Raw genomic sequence first — 19,869 nt, 5'->3', positions numbered from 1 at the left:
CGATTGGGTTTTATGGATATTTTGATTGAAGCTAATATAATCAGCCATCATTATCGTATTCAGAAAGAGTACTCGTATAACCATTTAGACTGTTAATTTCAACATAATTATATATATATAAACATTGAGAAATAATTTAATGCACTCTTAATTCTACTACACGGTAACTATTGTTTTGTTTTAAGTATCGATTTACTTTTGTAGTGATGACTAAACAACGTCTCCTTCTGAGGATAAGTTTACAGATTATTCGAACAAACTGAGGAACGAACATCAATGGGATAAGTAACTTCCCGTGTAGCAGATTTTGCAGCTTTCTTTAGTCGTAGAGCACGAGATTAATAATTACATACATACGACTAGTTGATACGGATTTTTCCGTAAAACGATAAAGAAAATACTGATATAAATCGTACTAGTTGTGTCAAATTGTCTAATTCCTGTCCGCAAATTGAAATTCAACCATAATTGTAGAACACCTATGAATTTCAAGTCTCGATTTTTTCTTTGTCTTGTGCCCAAAGTTCACACCAAAGAAAATAGAAAGAGAAAAAAGTTACTAAAGGGTTTTGTCACTGCATATTTATGTGTAGGTGTAAATTGTTGTCTTGTGTTAAAACGAATAGAACTTCGAACGGATCGATTGGATTAAGTTGATGATTAGGGGGTGCAACGCCCCCATTATGTCCTTTCTTAGTTGAAACACCAAATTTTTGGAATATGTGAATCTTAACCGAAAAATTTAAGTTCAAGGTTAGCACTGTTTAATTTTCATGTGTCTAATTTGTGTTTATAATTAATCTCGTGCTTGGCGATTCAAGGAAACTGCAAATCTGTTACATGGGTATTTAGTAGTCCGCATTTGAGCAGTTTGTTGTAATAAGTATTAAATCTTTGCAAAAGGAGAGGTATTTTTTATGTCAACTGGCAAATGGTACACTTATTGATTAGTGGTCACCACTGACTCTAGACATCGGTTATGTGAGAATTATTAATTACCCCTCATATCACTACTGTGCCACCAATCTGTGGAACTACAATGTAATGTCCATTGTGCCTGAAATGGTCCAGCCTCTCACACCCTTCAAACTGGAACACAACAATTCTAAGTATTGCAGTTTGACGGTAGAATATGTACGAGTGGATGGTATAATACGCAGACGGGCGGCCACAAACCTATTGAGCACTAAAATACCCGAAAATATAATTAATTTACTATCCCGTAAAATAAAAAACTTATTGAAACACAATTAAGCAATAAATATTATTACATTTTAAGATACATTACAATCTTGTTAAATATACTTGGATTTGAGCTCAGATTCTAACGTAGGACTGACCATGAATAATAATTGTGTATACTAACCTAATTGTAAATCTGGTTTTTAAAAGAGTACCAATGAATTCAAATTCAATTAATAGAATAGGTTTTATTTATATTTGTATATAAATAAATGTATTTATCAAATTAAACCGTATACAAACAAACAACCCCTATCTTTTTATTAACTGTGACAATAATACTAACAATAACACTATTGTTGGTTAAAACCCGATTCAAACCCACATAAAGGCATATCTTAATTATCTGGTCAAAAGCTACCCAGATAGTACAATGAAAGGGGGAACAATAGCACCAGTGTATAATGAGCTGGAATTATTAACGACACTCAAAGTCTAGACAAGAATGTAAAATAAAACCATTCTCTATGGCTGGTACTGTATTATATGCCTTTTTTGTATATTAATTTGTGGTTGTCGAACTATGTAAAAAAAGTACTTAAATATTAACATAAGGTGGGCAGAAAGGTTCAAGACTGTTGGGGTAGGTATCATCCACTCATCAGATATTCTACCGCCAAAAAGAAAAACTTAGTAAAATTGTTTATCTTTGGGGTAAGTGAGTGAGTTTGCAACTATAGGTATAATGGGTTGGTGGCACATTGGCGATGTAAGGGATGGTTACTTTTTCATACAGACCTAATATGGGCAGTGGTTGCTAATTACTTTTTCATACAGACCTAATGTCTATGAGCAGTGGTTGCTAATTTGTAGCCAGTCTCCCATTAGAAAAAAAGAATAATCATGTGGATTGCACTGTATTACTTTGTGTTATCGTTTAAGCCTTAAGGGGTGAGCGAGCTAGTATTAGTACAGGTCTAATTAAAGGGTATGTCTCTTACATCATGATTACATTATTGGAAGCATATCGGTGTAGTTTAAATGGTTATGCGTATTATTAAACAAGGTCGAAATCTTGGCTTAATTAATAATTAATTAATAACACCTACAAACTTGAAAATTGGTAGTTCCGTATATATGGCTATTATTAGCATACACTCTGTATGTTAAGAATAGCATTTTACGAAACTCTAACTCTAAGGGGGGTAAAACGGGAGTTGAAAATTATTTTACAATTTCGCGCAGTTAAAGCCGCAGGTTCAGCTAGTCTAATATATAATTTTGGGTTTGGACTTTGAGCAGAAAATTTTGGATGGGACCCAAACAGTCATAAATAATTCTTCCCCCCAAACAATGCCGTGTTTCAGGTTGAAGAGTGTGTGAGCCAATTAAGGCTTTTAGTTGTGCCAGCAACATGTCGCCGATGTCAAGTAGAACATTTTAGATTCCATTGGTGTTTTTCCAGGATTACCCTAATACGACAGTGTACTCTAATAATTACACAGGATATTAAATTTTTTGGTGTTTGCTGATTTCGTTCATAGTACAAGTAAAGTTATTTTGTTTTTAGCTTAAAATTGTGGTTTATTATTCTTGGAGTACATCTATGGTGACATATCGTCCTGACATTTATCAGTCATGATATTATATTTTATACATATATTTTTTTAATTATCTTGTTTTTGTTTGGTTTAATACTATTTCATGTACTAGATATGAGAATGGTAAGTTTTTGTGTTTTGTACATCTACTGATGTAGAAACGAAAATGGGTTAGGATTTGTTTCGTGTATGTCTGTTCGTCTGTCACAGACTTGTTATTAAATCAATTTGCATTCTCAGGTAGTACTATATTTTTCTTTACTTCCTTTGCAATGAACCATTTAGATTTGATAAATATTTGTTCTTTTTCTGGTAGGATATCGGATTTTCTTGACTGTAACCCCGCCATAAAATCAAAATCAAAACTTTTATTTCAAGTCAGCTCACAAAATCTTATTTAAATCGTACAGTGTTGAATAAGATTTTAAAGAAATTCGGAAAGTATATTCTACTGCGAAGAACCGACGAGAAACAGTTCTCCACCATTTTAATTGTAGAGTAAAGTACACTTAAATTTATACATATCCTCCCTGAAAATCAACAAATACTAAGACTTTTGAATCGTCATGTTACAGTGTTGAATTAAATGTAAAGCTACCACCGGTTCGGAAGTAGATTCTATCGAGAGTAACCGGCAAGAAACTAAATACTCTTTTCCGCCATATAAATTACAGAATATGTCTATCAATTTATACTTATCCTGCGTTGAAATCAACAAATACTAAGGCGACGCTTTTTTACCTTTAAAATATTAGTAATAGTCGTATTAAGTAATATGCTTTATTGACATGAGAAATAGAGGACATGGCTCAAATTTGTTAATAGGAAAAGACAAAAATCTAATTATAAACAAATACCTACCGTGCCTCAGGAAGGATGTGTTCACTTTGCGAAGTCGGAAAGTGGGTGTTATTAGTTTACCTCTCTTCCTCTGTGTATACAATGATTGTCAGTCTTTCTTATGATCTATATTATTTTGAGTATATGTCCCAGATCTATACTCTATTCCAATCATAACTGGAAAAAGCCAAATAAACAAAATTTGACAGCAAATTGACGCGATATCATTGGTCGAGAGCTTGATTAGTCTATGATATTCACTAAGGATTTGCGAATATATGGCGTTTTGAACGTCGATGGAACTGTTATCGGAATTTTAGAAGTAAAATTAAAGTGGAAATAAATGATTAAGTGCAATAGTGTTGTATTATAAATAAGGATATGTTAATAATTAATTCTTTATAGTGCACAACATAGTTGAGTTATTAGCAAATCGCATGAAAAACGTAAATCTAAGGTTTGCTTATATTTTTTCCTACTTCCATTGCTATAGTTGGGTAATTGGCCGTCATTAAGTGCATTGGCCGTAATACCCCATAAAGTACTTGATTTTGCATAAAATCCATATATAAAGTAGAACTTTGGTCTACAAAATAAAATATTGTAAATATTATTTTAAAAGTTGGCAGTCGCCGTATCCGCAAGCGTTTAACTCTGGAATATTTTCCGCAGTGAATGTTTTACTCTGTTATTGTTTGAGCGCTATAATTTAGCTTTTAAGTATACCCGAAATAAAATATAATTTATAATTCACTTTTATTGTGTTGTAGTTTGTGTTTTGATATAGTTTCAGATTTGCTTTATACGAGTCTATAGAGATAGGTTTGATTATTGTTAGTGTTTAATTTTATAATCAATAAGTATGCCGTTGCTTAAATATTGAATACAGGAATTTGTTTTGATTTGATACCGAAAGCGCTCATACATAATTATGTATGTATCCCTTCATATTATAAAACAAGGTCGCCTCGCGCCGTTTGTACGCTTAGATCTTTTAAAATACGCGACGCATTTTGATGCGGTTTTCATTAATAAACAGATTTATTTAAGAGGGAGGTTTATACGTATATCACATGAATATTATAGTGGATAAAATCCGTGATTTACAAATTTTCTAGCTGAAAACAAGAATGTTTTTTTGTTTATCATCAATTTAGGAGCTGAATGTAAGGAGTTAGTTAGTTTTTTTTATATTTAAATCTTCTGTACGTGTGTGATTGAATTATTAAACAGATTTTGATGAAATTTTTGGTGTGTGAGTTTGAATGAACTGCCTTCTATAGGTACGTGTGTATGTAACTAAAGTATTAAACGGTTAGACAGATTTTGATGAAATTTTTGGTGTGAATTTGAATGAGTAACTAACTTCTATAGGTTCGTGTGTATGTAACTAAAGTCTTAAACGGTTAGACAGATTTTGATGAAATTTTTGGTGTGAATTTGAATGTGTAACTGGCTTATACAGGAGGTTTGTGTGTAACTGAAGTCTTAAACGGTTAGACAGATTTTGATAAAATTTTTGGTGTGAATTTGAATGAGTAACTGGCTTCTCCGTACGTTTGTATGTAACTGAATTCTTAAACTGTGGGATAGATTTTATGAAAATTTTTGGTGTCAATTTGAATGTGTAACTGGCTTATACACTTGCTTGGACCCGGTAGGTTGCGATGCTTGTGGGAAGTCGATCAAATTCTTAACTTACCCGGACGAAGTGGGGTGCATGTTACATAAGAAGTGTTCCGTAAATTATTTATTGAAAAGAAAATCGTGTATTTTATCGAATATATTGTAGTTTTGACGTATCTGTTACGTTAATCATATAAATTCGTTTCAGTGAAGGATACGAAGACAATATTACAATGTAATATTTAGCGATCATAAACTTTAAGTCAAAATGGCTTACCACGGCACATCTCTACATTTTCTGTACATCACTGTGACTATGTATAAAATACATAAAAAATCGTATAATTTGTTTATTTTATAGTATATTTTTTGAGCGTAAGTTTTAGAAGTATTAAATTACGCCCAGAGAATCGAATTAGCTACCATTTCGTGGTCAGAATTTTTATAGTAGCTATTTATAAATTTCATGTATGCGTTACCTAGTTTTTGTACGTGGTTCGCTCGCGTGGGAGGAGAGGGTGTCGTGCTAGGTACTCATCAGTCTTTTATGTACCTCCCATATCATATATGCAAAGATTTATTATTATCTTATGAGTAGTTAAAACTTGAGAGCGTAAACGGATGCAAGGTAAATCTTTCTTTTTTTTATGGCATATCTTGGAGCACGAGCATATGGGCCACCTTATGGTGATTGATTATCACCCATGGACATTCCTTACATCAATGCGCCACCAACCTTGGGAACTAAGATGTTATGTTCCTTGTGCCTGTAGTTACACTGGCTCACTCTCCATTCGAACCGGTATACAACAGTACTGCTGTTTGGCGGCAGAATATCTTATGAGTGGGTGGTACCTACCCAGACGGGCTCGCACAAAGTCCTAGTATCAAGTATATAGCGTATTTCTTCGGTAATAAAATGTTTAATTAAAAAAAGTGTAATTTAAATCGACCAATGCCACAGCCTTGAACACAATTTATTTATGTATATATAAGTAAATAATTTTTTTTTTATACTCTATGAGTCGAAGTGGACTAGTTGGGGGAATACGTGAATCTCAACCAAAGATGAGTTCAAATCCGGGTGACATTCGGCGTACATCGTAAAAATCGTACATTTATCGTATGAAAAATACGAAATACATAGCATAATGGAGCTCCGAACCATCTCCTCAAACAAGACAAGAGGAGTTAGCTCAGTTTTGGGAAATTTACAGGTTACTACACTATCTAAAAATTCAAAATAACACGTAAACAATAATAATCCAATATAACATACTAGTGAGCAGTTAAATAAAAGTCGACGCCATGTTTTATTAGCATATAATTTCTAGTAAAAAGAACGTTTACATTTTAGTCACACATTCAGTGCGATACGCGAGTGCAACACGTATTCCATTTTTAAATTTAAACATTAAATTAACCGGTCAAGGTCGATCAGATTCTAACGTATCTCTATCCGACCAGTGCGTTTGATATTCGTTTTTTTTTTTTAAATTCGCGATTTAAGTTTGTGAGTGTAATAAATATTAAATTGTAATATTCATAAATCGTGAATAATTGTGTTTAAAAGGAAATTAATTTTACCTTTAATAATATTTAGATTTAAAATAAGTCCACGCGGGTATGTGTTAAGTTTTTTTTTAATTGATTTTTCAAACATACGAGTAACATGACATAGGCTTTATTGTATACGTTGACAGATGCACAATATCAAAGCAGTCTCTCTCGTGACCCCGAGCGATACAGAGGTCTCTTAAAAAAGTTAATTAATTATAAGTGGCCTTATAAAAATTAAACGATGTTATTGTTCGTGATTTAAAAGTGACATTAATTTTCGCGCGCTTTTTAATGAGGCACTTTTTTTTTTACTGCGGTAGTTTTAACCTGTCCGCTAGTGATGTGACTGCGGTTTTTGTTATTGATTTAGTACCGTTTCTTGAGTGCGATTCGGCGAAGTTTATTGAGTGGACTGACATTCGATCGCGGCCGGACACGTGATATATAAAAAGGGAAATTTACACTGTTTTAGACGTATATTTTGTGAAATAATATGTTGTCTGTTTTAAATAATTATGCTGTTAAATTTTTGAAATATGTTCTTTACTTTTTAAATTAAAAGTGTGAGTATATCAGGATATAAGTACGCTGTTTATGGTATGGGCCGTAGTGTCCGTCAGCACTGTGTGAACAGTTATTATTGTATATTTGGTATAAAAGAAAAAAAAAAAAGTTTATTTTTTTTATTTTAAAAGTTGTGATCGAAGGTCCTGAAATCTTAAGCCCTTAGGTGCTATACTTTTTTTCTATCGATTGAAATGATAGCTTATTGAGACTTTATAAGGGTAAGTTTAATTATTTCATTAGTTGGTTGGAGTTCGTCTTGGCTGTCCTTTTGGATAGTCGCCATTGAAATTTGGCCTTCTATTTTGACTGATTCGGGGATTGAGTTTCGATTCGATGGTGATAGTCCAAAATTTGTCTGTAGATTTGTTCACTTGTTTTGCGCTGCGTTTCAGCGTTGCCTTGGATATCTGAGCCAGGACTACTTATTGAAAGTTGAAGCTCGCGAAGTTTTGCCTTTGATTTCCTCCGTTGAGAAGTTTTACACCACTATTTTTATAGTGATAATAATGCTATTAAATTATATATTTATATAGATTCTAGCCATCCGTCTGGCTGCAGAAGGTTGAAATAAGAATCTATATACAACTATTAGATTGAAGAAAAAACATACTTGTAAAGAAAAATCATTACTTTCTTTCGGCAGGAAAATTTTAAATTTTGGGGCTTTCCCTTCTATAACGTGCGTATATTATTAATATATACCTTTCTCTTGAATTACTCTGTTTATTTATAAAAACCGCATTAAAATCCGTAGCGTATTTTATAGGTCTAATCGTACACACGGTCGAAAGAAACTTTGTTTGGTATTATGTTAAGATGATGTTATCCTTAAGACGAAATCTATAAGACATTTTTTTTCATTTCATAACATTGTGGCATCATAACATTCAAGCGTGGAGTTAATGCTTGTTGACTTCCAGACGAACATACATATATAATTGTATTTAACTAACATGACTGTATTTTTAGACGTTATAATCGGTAGAATCTACATTCCGAACCGGTGGTAGCTTTACTTGAAATAGTTTGTTAAATGACGATTCAAAAGTGCTTGTAAAAGCCTACTTGAATAATGTGTATTTTGTTTTAAATTGATTTGATTGGTTGGTTCTTTTATATGTTCAACTTATATCAGTGCGTCTGTAGGTCACACAATTTCGCTCAACACGGTTCAATTAGAGTATCCTATAACTTGGCAGTGTTACAATCCGATGCCTCCAAAATGTCGCAAAGCTGATGTTGAGCATCTCTCCAATTTTGTCGTATTAACTTCCCATGGGAATAAGATAAGGGGAGGTAGGGAATAAGAGCACTTGGACTTGAGCAGAGATTTGTGTAGTATAATTTCTCACGTGAAAAAACAAAGATATCATCTTTGCTTTTAAGAATGTTATGCCCATTATCATAACTTGTGCTATTATGATGATAGTCCAGGGATGAATATCAAACAAATGGCATTGGCAACTGTAAATTCGAAAAAAACTTCGAATTCATAATTCGAAGCCTGAAGGTAAACCTTCTCTCTAAATAACCTTCTCTCTAAACTCTAATCACAAAACAAAAGGCTTTGTTTTGTGATTAGAGTATTTTACTTTAAATAGATAACATGACAAAAAATAAACATTCTATTATCAATAAATGGGTATTAGATGCTGAGTTTTTGTTTTATTAATCATAATATATGTATTATTAACTATAATATGTTTGTAATACCGCTCCTTACTCATAATTCAAGCTATTCGGAAATTATCAGGTAGTTTCTGTGAATTCCTTGACTACTCTTCCACTGAGGTGTTAAATTCCGAACCGGTGGTAGATTTTTCACTATGAATAAGCAAGTGTAAACACTTCTATATTGAATAAAGATTTTTGACTTTGACTTTGACTGGATAAAACTTGTTGAAACTAGTTAACACTGGATAAAAAATGCTGCTAGAAAGTATATTAAAAGTTATAAAATATTCCTTAGTTCAATAAGGTGAAATAGTCTTACTTAATCGTAACCGCCCTTTTTTTCTAACTTTGAATTTCATTTTAAATATCATCGTGTTCAATATTTTTTAAACTGTTATATTAGTACATATATACAATACAATAAGTACAATGGGTGTTTTAGGATTCAGCTTTTGCAAAGTAAAATATTCAGTATGGTAATAATAGTCAGTTGGTTGGGACGCCTTGTCAACGACGGACCTCGTCCTAAACTATTTTTTAAATACAAGCAATCCTTCAATGACATATGAGAATTAATTAATATTTAAAAAAATCATATCAGTTAGAGAAATTCTAAGCAACAGTCTCAAACCACTATTTCGTTAGCTTTATTCAAATTAGTAAGTGTTTAAATATTTACGAGCATTTTTTATAATTGAACTGTAGAACTATTCTCTGGCACAAAATCGAAACTAATCGAAGGATAAGATAGATATGCGATATTGACTTTAATACTAATAACATTTGAATGATACACGTATCAAAATTGCGTATCACTGTAATTCTGCTTACAACATTTCAAACAAGTGAAAGACGATGATTTTTCAAGACTCTTCGAGGTAAGGTGTCTTATTAAGAAGACTGAAAGAATTTAAATTATTATTTTTAAATTTGCGTTAGTGTATAAAAATAACGCAGCGTAATTATTTTACAAGAGATCTTTGGATGTGCAAATTATCAAGTAAGAATATTTGTTTATTATAATAATTTATTTTATAATTTTTCATTTTTAATAACGCAGAAGGCTTTACTTTTGCCTACGTACATAGTTGTTCAAAATTACAAATATTCAAATTCACTTGTAAATTAAAAAGTATGATCTACTTATTATATTTATGTCAATTGAGCGTTACCGTTTTTAAAGAAATAAGATTTATTTTCAAAGTTTATTTAAATATATACAGATCGAACGCCAATGACAAATCTGTAAAAAGGTCATGTGAAGGAGGAATGATTTTACGTACTTTATGGCAGGAGAGGGCCGAGAGAGTCGAGATGGCCCAACGAGAGAGTCCAGATGGTTAGAAAGCGTACATCTTAACCGATGATTGCGGGTTCAAACCCAGATAAGCACCACTGAATATTTATGTGCTTAATTTGTGTTTATAATTCATCTCAAGCTCGGCGGTGAAGGAAAACGTCGTGAGGATGTGTATTCAACATTTGTTATTTCAAAGAAAATCTGCCACATGTGAATTCACCAACCTGCACAGGAGCAGCGTGGTGGAATATGCTCGTAACCTCACAGAGAGAGGAGGCCTTAGCCCAACTGTGGGGAATTTACAAGCTGTTACTATACGATATTATATACGAGAGGAGAGGAGTCAAGTCAAAGTCAAAATCTTTTGTAGAGTTCACATTAGGTCTCTAGATGTATTCATAAGGACATCAAAACGCGTGGCAGATTGACACATGCAGGCTTCCTCACGTTTCCTTCACCTTGAACGAGATTATAAATACATATATATTTCAACGAGATGCAATGCCATCGATGGTTAAACGATAACCGTAGTTTATTTGCAATCCGTTCTAGCAATTTTTCATGCAAATGGCTACGTGTTATTGAAGGTCAGTAAACATGCGATTCCAATCGATTGATCTGGAATTTATTTATGTGTAAAGTGTGGATTAGGTCATTGTTGAACGATGTTTTTATGGAATTTAATAATATCATTTTCCTGACCGTTTTATTGCAACGGTAGGCGTTTTTAATGGGGCTAGCTGTTTGAGCTGTGTGCATGTGTGTGTTTGTAAAAATCATAATCCGCTAACAACATTACATTTGGATTGGTCCCCCTTTGTAGACCAATCCACAATAAGTACCTTAGATTATTTAGGTCTCAACCAAGGATATAATTACAATAATTAAAAAATCTATTATTTGATATTTAAAAATCAAAATCCAGATATACTTTTTTCAAGTAGGATTTTACAAGCACTTTTGAATTGTCATTTTACAGATTATATTAAGTGAAGCTACCACCGGTTCGGAATGTAGATTCTACCGAGAAGAACCGACAAGAAACTCAGTGCTCTTTTCTATTTATATAACTCATTATTGATAATATATATTTTTTTAAATTAATAATGAGATGTAAGTGCAATATATATAAAAACAAAATCTTGGTAAAGGTCTGCTCTCGATGAGAGCTGAGATTGATAGTTATAAGGAATCATTCTGCATATCACACGTTATAAAATAGGAAGAAAAAACGAAACGACTCCATGATAGACTATATTCGTACAGGTTCATACTATGATTGGATTTGAAAACGTCTGGTTCATTCGTTCGTCACATTCAGTACTCTCTTCACTAGCTATAGTAGTTTATTTATCTTTTCTCCTCTTTTATATTATTTCCTTAAAATCCTTTATTCAATACTACAGCATTACACTTACTCACTGATTGTCAAATTAAACACTACCACCGTCTCGGAAAATACACTGATCTGAGAAAAACCGGCGACGGATAATTAGATATATTTTTTCGTCGTATTTTGTATTTTTTTTAATATTCTGAATACAAAAATGTTTTATTCTCAAATTATATATATTATATTGTCTGTCTTTGTGTGTTTGGATGGGGCAGCAGATTTCGCGGTCCTGGGTCAAGGTCGAGCTCCAGATAGGCTTATAAAAAGTTATTTGGTTAGCAAAAACTCTCAGCAGGACTCTGGAAGTTGGAAATGAGTACATTGCAGTGCGTGCCTTGGAAAGCATGTAGAACTAGTGGTCTGGCGTCTGTATTCTTTCCATTCGTGTCGGTGTTGACATCCCATTGGATTATGAGTGAGGGAATTGAGAAAGCAGTTGTGTTTGTGCACACACTTGTGCAAAAAATTTTCTGCGCAGTTGGCTATTCTCGTTTGAGAATAACGCGGCCGAAATTGATAAGATGGATGTCCTCTATCGTCATCACCATGATTATTATGATGAACTCATTTCCCATTAAGCCCTATGGTGCTTATGGGATATTAAAGTTTTAATTGGCATTTCCCACAAGTAACATTTTGGCGCTATTTTTTAATATAGTTTAGTGTACACCACAGACATAAAATACAGAAATATTAGGATAGAAAAATAAAATAAAAATAATACTAAAAATAAAAACAAATATTTCGATGTTGTACAACGGGCGGACTTATGGTAAACTAGCCATCTCTTCCAGATCACCCAATCTGAGAGAGATTTTTTATCTTCCTCCCTATTAAAGATATCATGTGTAGTTTTATGGATTTTTACGTAAATTAGCTAATGATATTAAACTTGTCATATGCTAGCTTGCGATGAAGTTAAAAAACGATTACATCGAGACTATACCGTGCCGCCTGAACGTCTATAAAGTACTGCGTCAATCGATAAAGAATTATGAATATAATGTACTGTTCACAATAGTATTATTATCGGTAGTGAACAATAAATTATGAAATTTGATAAAATTAAAATTCGTAATTTTTAGCCTGTATATCACGTGACCTAAAACACGAGTTCTGGTGTGACGTCACGTAGGCAAAAACATTCATGTCAATATCATCTGGCATTTTGATAAAGAACTTTTCTGGAGTTTTAATGCGATTGTAATTCGTTATTTTTCCAAAGAACACCAAATATTTATATATATAATGCTGTTAGCGTTGATTGAGTACCGGTCGTAAATACACGACTGTTGTTTTTAACAATCTGACGTCATCAAAAGGACTGCGTTTTTGCGGAAATGAAAAAAGGTTTAAAATTTAATTTAATTTTATGGCAAGAAAGCGTGTTTATTTTGCCGAAATATATTTTTTATGGCTTTTTATTAGAAAACACAACATTTTAAAGTGCATTTTCAAACATAGTAGAATACCCTATTATTAGTTGTATTTTATTAAATAGTCCTCCGATGGTTATGACTTATGACGTAGATATTGTCGATTTATAATTGATCATGAAACATTGTATTATTGAACACTTGGATAGCTAACATCTGCCCTACACACGCATGCGAAGCCGCGAAGGCCTTTAACCTTTTTTTAATAATACAGGTAAAACGGGCAAATAGGCCACAAGATGGTACCGTGTAGATAGACAACGGTGTCGTAAGAAATATTAACCATTCCTTACATAATCAATGCGATATTAACCTTGGAAGCTAAGATGTTATGTTCTTGTTTCTGTGCCTGTAGTTGGCTGGCTCACTCACCCTTCAAATCAGAACACAACGATACTAAGGATTGCTGTTTGGCGGTATATTAATAGGCCTGCAGAAAGTCGTATCAAAATTTAATTACACTTTATTCAAGTAGTCTTTTATAAGCACTTTTGAATCGTCATTTAACTAACGATTTCAAGTAAAGCTACCACCGGTTCGGTATGTAGATTATACCGAGAAGAACCGGCAAGACACTCAGTAGTTACTCTTTTTCAACATATAAAAATAGTCATGTTAGTTGAATAAAATTATATATGTATGTTATGTCTCCTGCCTGGAAGTCAACAAGCATTAACTCCACGCTTTTTTATCATCATCTTGTATCGAATAATATGCCTTCTTTACCAATGTATTTTTTAGAATTGTCTTGAATCTATCATACGGCAAAGTTAAAAATGTCTGCGGAATTTAATTTATAGAAGCGGATACCTTGCCCCAAGAATGATTTATTGACTTTTCGGAGTCGGAAACTTGACGTTATAAGCTTATCCTTACTTTTTGTGCACATGCAATGATTATCACTGATTTTATCAAAGTGATCATTGGGACTGTGAATATACATAATATGTTGTAAATATATCATTAAAAAGATACTATATTTTAGATGTGTCTCACCAAATTATAAATAAAACCCACTAATGTCGATCTCACACATAAGTCACACATATATTCTTTCAAACTATTCTAAAGAAAAGTCTGCGGCACAAGGTTTTTATTAAAATAGATAGAAGAAAATAAAATACAGCGATACTAAATAGATATAAATATCTAAGTAGATAGATATACTGTCGTGGATTTTTCTTTTCTCGTGTCTTCGGTTCAGTACTTTTGAACTGTCCAATCCGTGCGAAACTGGGTCGGGTTTCTAGTGAAGATTTTTTTTTGTACATCCGTATAAAGTCATATATCTAGTTTTTGATCTTAATTAATAAATATTAATGTGTGTCTAAACTATTCCTACTATATTTTTTTATACGACTTTGGTGAGGTTTTTTTCTGCGTGCGTCAATGAAAGCTCAGACTTAAAACAAGATATCTTCACTGCAGCAATATTTAGTATTTTTGTGTTTCAGTTTGAAGGACGAGTGGCCCAGTGTAATTACAGGCACAAGGGACATGTATTTTCTGAAAATTACTGGTGAAAATTGTTTTCTTATGGCTTCAATTTCAATAGACGTGATGATCACTTAGCATCTATCCACCTAAGTATGCAATAAAAATATGTGTTTATCCTTCTATATGAACGTTTTATGTAGATCCGTGTAGGAGTGAGAAGCCGGAACGGGTTGCTAGTATACCAGACATCTACGTATTCGGTATTCACCGAAGTATTAAATTGAAACTACAATTTATATTGCGAGTAGTTTAATTGTTTAACAAAAGTACCACTCCGCTGACCACTCGGCCGTGTTTGCCGGCAGTTGGATGACATTATGCAGTGGAGAGCGGTAAAGTTATTTCATTAATTTGTGAGAGAGCTCTTTATTTAAGTATTTTCGCACGTTCTGATTAAAGCACTTGTTATATTTGTACCTAAAGTTGTTATATGTGCGGGCGAGTTTGGGTGCGCTTACGTGTGTACGTGTATGCGGGTACGTGGATGTGTGTGGGCGCGTGCGTGTTTGTCCAAAATCAAAATATACTTTATTTAAGTAGGCTTTTACGAGAACTTTTGAATCGTCATTTAACAAACTATTTCAAGTAAAGCTACCACCGGTTCGGAATGTAGATTTTACCGAGTAGAACCGGCAAGAAAGTTACTAGTTACTCTTTTTCAACATCTAAAAATACAGTCATGTTAGTTAAATACAATTATATATGTATGTTATGTCTCCTGCCTGGAAGTCAACAAGCATTAACTCCACGCTTTTTTATCATCAATATAATCTTGTATCGAATAATATGCCTTCTTTACCAATGTATTTTTTTACAAATGACTTGAATCTATGAAACAACAAAGTTAAAAGTGTCTTGCCAGATCTTCTCGGTAGAATCAAAATCCTGAATCAGAGGAAACTTAACATTAAAATGAATTTTGTGAAGTGAAGATACAAATATGTTTGTAATAGCCTTCTCGAACTATGTATATTTTGATTTTACATCATCGCATTTGCAAAGGCGCGCTTTTATGGGTGTGCGTGCGTGCCTGTGTGTATGTATGTGCGCGTCTGTCTGTACTAACAAATTTTACTTTATCTAATAATAATTGTTCCATACAAACTCTATCTTAAATAAGCGTTTCAGAAAGCGTTTTAAAATATAATGTAGACTCAACACTCTTAGCTGTGAAGAGGTTTATGGCACGTTATATTATAATGACTTGCAAGGAAATGCAATCTACATGGTAATTTACGTGATAAAATAACATCATAACGTGAAGTATTATTTTAAATTATATTTTAACCTAAGATTCATATTCTTAAACGTGATTTTTTTTTAATATAGGTAGGCAGACGAGCTCCTTATGGTAAGTGATCACCACCGCCCATAGACAATGGTTTTAATCTCTGGCTATAGCCTATATATATAAACGTGCGAACAGGTGTCTTGAGTTTACAATGGAATTAAATCAAAACAAAACCTGTCATAGGTTTCGAAAATCTGTTAAATAAACGCGTATATTCGAGGGCGACCTACTAGTGTATATACTTGTATTATTTGAAAAAAAAAAAAATTTTTTTTGATGGAAAAGAATTCCTATTGTTTTTCTTGCCAGTTCCTTGCTCTGTGTATACATCGAATCAGTTTTAACTTAATACTGAAATTAACTTTGTGATATGACCATTCGAAATTTCTTTTGGGATAGCTTGCTTGAATAAAGATTTTGATGTTTGATACGTACTAATAAAGTCATTTATCGTTTTATGGACCATTCCGTTCCGCAAACTAAAACTATTATAAAACGTGTTCACGTAACGAAATTTAGATCGCTGTTTAAGCTCCTTATTTAGGTCACTCGTATAACAACTAATTAATTGTCACTGATAACATTAATGGAGTATAATATTTGATACCTTTGCCAATTTAAAACTTTATTAAAAAAAATAAACAAATAAGTCTTATTATACTGTAAATGATAGAAGAACTTGAAGGGTGTATTCGTTGACGTTCTGTATATGTTTGTTAGGTGTGATTTTTGTTTATGATTGAAAATGAGTAACTAATGATTTTATTGCGAATTGAGCAACTAAATGTACGTAGCTTGATATAAAAAATAATCTTGTGAAATGTCGATATTTGAATTAGGAATACCTACATTGATTTTTAATTTTTGATTGATTTTGTTATTTTTAATTTAGAATATATCCGAGCAGGATACACGGATAAACAGTCGCTTAATAATTTTCTCATCAAATAAATCTGGAGAATTTGTTGGTTTGAACGAGATTATCTTAGAATATGTCGACACGGTTTCAATAATCTTTTGCTTTAGACAGTCCATTTACCAAGAACGGGTGCAGTTGCGTTTAACGCAGGTGAAAACACGCGAAAAAGATTGCTTAATAGAAATAAATTTAAATGTGAAGAATGTTTGTATGTTAATAAACTATTGATAGTGATATGCCTTAATGCAAGTTCGTCTGGGTAGGTGCACTGATCCACTGATCAGATATTCTACCGCCAAATAGCGCATGGTTATCGGACAATTAGGCGCCGTTAAAGCCAACACCCCTACGTCATCGACATTCCAATTATTAGCAAGAAGTGTTTAGCTTCCTTATTACTCATACGTGTACCCAAGATATGGAATGTCCTTCCCGGTGTCTCCTTATAATAGAATCTTCAAGGCAAGAGTGAATAGGTATCTTTTAGACAAGCGCGTTCAATATTCGGCTGCGTCAGTTCATACCATCTGTTATAACTGTCGATAAAAATGTGGCTGACACGAGACGTGCGGCTGGTGTGTGAAATGACGGTTATTTTAAGAATATATAATAGAAGAAAACCAATAATTTGCTATTATTATTATATTAAATATAGCATATACTCCACTCGCACATAAGGGAGTAGGGAGCGACGGCGGCGAAGGGCAAGATGGCATAAGAGAGTGTCAATTGCCGTTGCGAATTACGAGACTGTCTTATCACTAAGGAGAGCTATTACAACGTGGACGTCCTGGCATATTTGTATCTTTAAAATAGCTTTGATTCTTTAAATGTAAGTTTTACAATTTTTACAAAAGTAAAAATAAAAATTGCATGTTCGTCTTTTCAGACCCAAAACGGGACCTTTTGTAAATAAGGTAACTGTCATTTTTTTAGCCTGACTATTTAAACTGGATAAATGAAAATAATCTTTAAATATTATATAAAAAAATCTATGGCCCTTGAGGTCCCAGTTATTTAATAGATAGTGTTTTATAATAAAGAACAACAATTGAAAAAACCAAGATTAACTATAGTTGGTGAAAATCAAAACTGTGTCGAATAATTTTCATTTCGTCCAGAAATTTCACGTTTCATATTAAGCAATGCGCCGTGCAACTAATATTATCGTGGCTAAAATTAGAAATGAGTACACCCGGTTGAATGATGGTTCGTACTGGATAAATCGTGCGGCCCTTCGAGATTGCGATCTTGAATGTAAACTGTTTGCATGATACATTTTAAGGTATATAGGTATTAGGATTGAAAATTAAAAAGTAATCCAAACCATTTACTCAGATATGTATTCTCATATATATTTAAGTTGTTACATAATTTATTCATAAATTAATAATTTTGATGTCAATATAAGCGCTTCGAGCGCTTTTTAGTCATCAGTTTATAAGATACTAAATCTAGATTTTTTTATTATTTAAAATATTTAATTGTATCGAAATTGATATGCAGCGCTTTCTAGCGGCATTTTCCAATAAAATGGATGGTACAAAAGCCTTCCTAAAATATTTATAAGTATCCTGGTGATTAAATCAAATCATATACATTTATTCAGTAAATAAACATTTCTAAATTTTTAATTTCGTAATTAATCATTTTGTAATTGATTGTAATTATTCAATATTACAAACAAATAGCCCGGAGAGGATCGCTTCCTTTTTAAAGTATGCTATCATTCATGAACTCACCAATCGTCTTTTTACGTTTATTTTCTATTAGCTGTGCCCGCGACTTGACGCGTTTGAATTGAACAAAAAAAGTTATCGTTTTAGCCTAAGTTACTCCTTATTATTACTCCTTATTAACTCTTATTACATTCGGTTTATTAGCTAGCTAGCTTAGCTATTACTTAAGTCCTTATTGTATCAGCCGTCTGCCAGTGAATGTCCCGTCAAAATTTGTTCCGCCGCTTCAGAGTTTAGCCGGAACAAAAAGACAGACAAAAGAAAGACATACAAAAATAGTAAAATATGTTATGTTGGTATATGTACCGTGTATACATACATATGCATTTAGAAAAAGCGGTTATTTTAATATTACAAACAGACACTCCAATTTTATTATATGTATAGATTTGGAAACAGAGGCATTAAAATGTCTTCTGGTTTCTTGTTGTAAAAAACCGTAAACATGGCACCAGAAAAGAGCTACTGACTATGCAGTCTAGTAACGGGAGTAAGTAGTTTGTGTTTGTTCCTTATTCTAAAGAGTGTCGTAATCGATGACCGAGATCCATTTCTATATACAAGTTTATAAAATAAAATACTAACGAGATAAACTTAACGACCTCATTTCCAAAAACATGATCTCATCCCGACACCCATTGAATTGAATATTAATCGAAAAGGATGACGTGCTTTAATTAAAAACATATTTAAGTTGACTGCCTGTCAACGTCGCCTGTTGGTCTGATGACTATATAGTATATACATAAGGTCACAGATTCCGATATCGTGAAAAAGTTATCGGGTTTTTATGTCGAAAATTTAATCGGATTATCATGGTGTCTGGAAATTAGAAGCGTGTAAAATTCCGCGCTTCGGAGAAGCCTTCGCCCTTCGAAATCAAAATCAAAATCAAAATATACATTATTCAAGTAAGCTTTTACGAGCACTTTTGAATCAGTCATTTAACAAACCATTTCAAGTAAAGCTACCACCGGTTCGGAATGTAGATTCTACCGAGAAGAACCGGCAAGAAACTCAGTAGTTACTCTTTTTCAACATCTAAAATTACAGTCATGTTAGTTAAATACAATTATACAAGTATGTCATGTCTCCTGCCTGGAAGTCAACAATCTTTAACTCCACGATTTTTTATCATCTAAAGCCTGAACTGTTTTCTGTCGTATCAGATTTACTGTCCGATCGAATTATGAGAGTGAGAGAGTAGGGTGACATGTTTGCGCACACACTTGTGCACTAGAATA

General features: G+C 32.9%; 1 protein-coding gene across 2 annotated transcripts in view; it reads left to right on the top strand.

Annotated features, from left to right (window-relative positions):
- LOC125074284 (adenosylhomocysteinase-like 1) overlaps positions 1–19,869 on the top strand; it is a 54,913-nt gene that overhangs the window by 23,133 nt on the left and 11,911 nt on the right. Inside the window, exon 1 of one of the 2 annotated variants that reach the window (XM_047685576.1) lies at positions 6,845–6,873. The exons of the other annotated variant lie outside the window; for it this stretch is intronic. The gene's annotated coding sequence lies outside the window, so the exon portion shown is untranslated. Of the gene's footprint in view, positions 1–6,844; positions 6,874–19,869 lie in introns of those variants that run through there. 2 annotated transcript variants of the gene reach the window in all.

Source organism: Vanessa atalanta, chromosome 27 (assembly GCF_905147765.1).
Source record: "Vanessa atalanta chromosome 27, ilVanAtal1.2, whole genome shotgun sequence".
Classification (NCBI taxonomy): Eukaryota; Metazoa; Arthropoda; class Insecta; order Lepidoptera; family Nymphalidae; genus Vanessa; species Vanessa atalanta.
This window is presented reverse-complemented; position numbering and strand designations above follow the sequence as displayed.